At 37.9% G+C, this 2079-nt stretch overlaps 1 non-coding gene across 1 annotated transcript; it reads left to right on the top strand.

Moving 5' to 3' along the window:
* Positions 1 to 1254: 1254 nt before the first annotated feature.
* On the top strand, positions 1255 to 1361 carry LOC121225795 (small nucleolar RNA R71). Its single transcript, XR_005923700.1, has one exon. It is a non-coding gene; the product is annotated as a small nucleolar RNA R71 (small nucleolar RNA).
* Positions 1362 to 2079: the final 718 nt, after the last annotated feature.

The following is a 2079-nucleotide window of genomic DNA, read 5'->3' as shown; positions in this document are numbered from 1 at the left end:
GTAAAGTTTCCTTTTTGAGTCTAGTTTCTTTAGAAACAAACGGAATAAGTATTAAATCTCTGTACAAGGAGATATCTAAGTCGTAATGCATGAAGGTCAGAGTAGTCGAGCCCTGAAATAGGGGAGACTTTAACTAATAAACTGTACTAATTGGCCCGACAAAAAATTCTAGAAAACAATTTGTAGATGGAAATATGAGTCTAGTTTCAATAAAAATTTACGGAACTGGTTTTCGAGTTTTGTAACTCGAGATATGATTTTTAAGATGACAGTGACACAGTTAGCCAGCTTGTCTGGAAATTTTAAAATGGACTGTGCGAATAAATGAATTAAGTCCGTTAGCACCTCGTGTTCGACTCCGGAAACGGTCTCGGGTACGGGGTGTTACAGAACACGACATTTATATTTGACATTCACTGATTTGTTTTTATTATAACCTACCTCACCTTGACCTTTGCTTACCACAGTTTCTTGCCTCGGTTCTGGTTCAGGCTCAACGACTCCTTCCTCATCTTAAATATTAATCGCGTTGAGCTGTTCCTTTGGGTTGGGTTCAATATTACTTGGCAAGCTACCTTGTGGTCGTTTGGAGATTAGTTTGGAAAACTGGCCTATCTGAGTTTCGAGCCCTTGGATTAACGTTTGTTGATTTTTATGTACCGTTTCAGTGTTCTGAAAATGGGTTTCTGATATCGAGATAAACTTTGTGAGCATCTCATCAAGGTTTGGTTTGTTTTCCTATTGATAGGGTGGTTGTTGGTAGCCGGAGGTGGTCGCTGATTTCCTGGGCCTCCCCATAAGAAATTTGGGTGGTTCCTCCAAACTGCATTATAAGTGTTACTATATTGATTGTTTTGAGGTCGAGGATTATTATCCATGTAATTCAATTGCTCATTATCCATGTTATGGCCATAAGGTTGGTATTCCGAATGGCTTGTTCCACCTGCACTTGCTTCGCACTGAATTACTAGGTGAACATATGAAGAACTAAGAAAACCATCAATTTTCTTATTCAAGAGTTCTAACTGATTAGAGAGCATGGTGACTGAATCGACGTTATAAACACCGGCTATTTTTGTTGGCTTTGTCCTCATGACTTGCCACTGATAATTATTCAATGACATCTCCTCTATGAACTCATAAGCATCTTCAGGTATTTTATTATTGATGGTTCCGCCAGCAGCTACGTCAACCATCTGTCGAGTCGAAGGATTCAGTCCATTATGGAATGTTTGAACCTAAACCCAAAGTGGTAACCTATGGTGAGGGCACCTTCTCTAAAGGTCCTTGTATCTCTCCCATGCATCGTAGAATGTTTCTAAATCCATCTGCACAAAAGAAGAGATATCATTACGTAATTTAGCCATTTTAGCCGGCGGAAAATAGTTTAGTAAAAATTTTTCAATCATTTGTTCCCAAGTAGTAATTGACCCTCGTGGTAACGAGTTCAGCCACTGTTTAGCTTTGTTCCTCAATAAGAAAGGGAATAACCAAAGACGAATGCAATCGTCAGAAATGCCATTAATTTTAAATGTATCGCCTAGTTCCAAAAAGTTTGCTAAGTGAGCGTTGGGATCTTCATCCTGCAAACCATCAAACTAAACAAACTGTTGTATCATTTGAATTGTGTTAGGTTTCAGTTCAAAAGTATTTGTAGCTACAACAGGTCTAACTATGCTTGATTCAGTTCTTGTTAAAGAAGGTTTAGCATAATCATACATAGTGCGTGGAGCAGGATTTTGATTAGCCGCAATTGCAGGAGGTAGCTAATTGTCTTGGATTTCAGCCATCTCTTCGGTTGGGGGTTGAGTTTCGTCTTCTTGCTCGTTCTCTGTATATCTTAGGCTTCGTCTTATTTCTCTTTAGTTTCTACGAACTTTGAGATCGATTTCTTCGTCAAAAAGTAGTAGTCCAGATGAGTTTCTTCTAGTCAAAGACTATAAAAACATGCCAGAAGAAAGAAAAACAAAATTAGTAAATTAGAATAAAATTAACAATGAAATTAGATTGCAGGAAAAATAAATGGCTAAAGTAATAAAAATTGAGTGTTCATAATATTTTAGTTCCCCGGCAATGTCG

The sequence above is a fragment of the Gossypium hirsutum genome, chromosome A03, assembly GCF_007990345.1.
Source record: "Gossypium hirsutum isolate 1008001.06 chromosome A03, Gossypium_hirsutum_v2.1, whole genome shotgun sequence".
Taxonomy (NCBI): Eukaryota; Viridiplantae; Streptophyta; class Magnoliopsida; order Malvales; family Malvaceae; genus Gossypium; species Gossypium hirsutum.
This window is presented reverse-complemented; position numbering and strand designations above follow the sequence as displayed.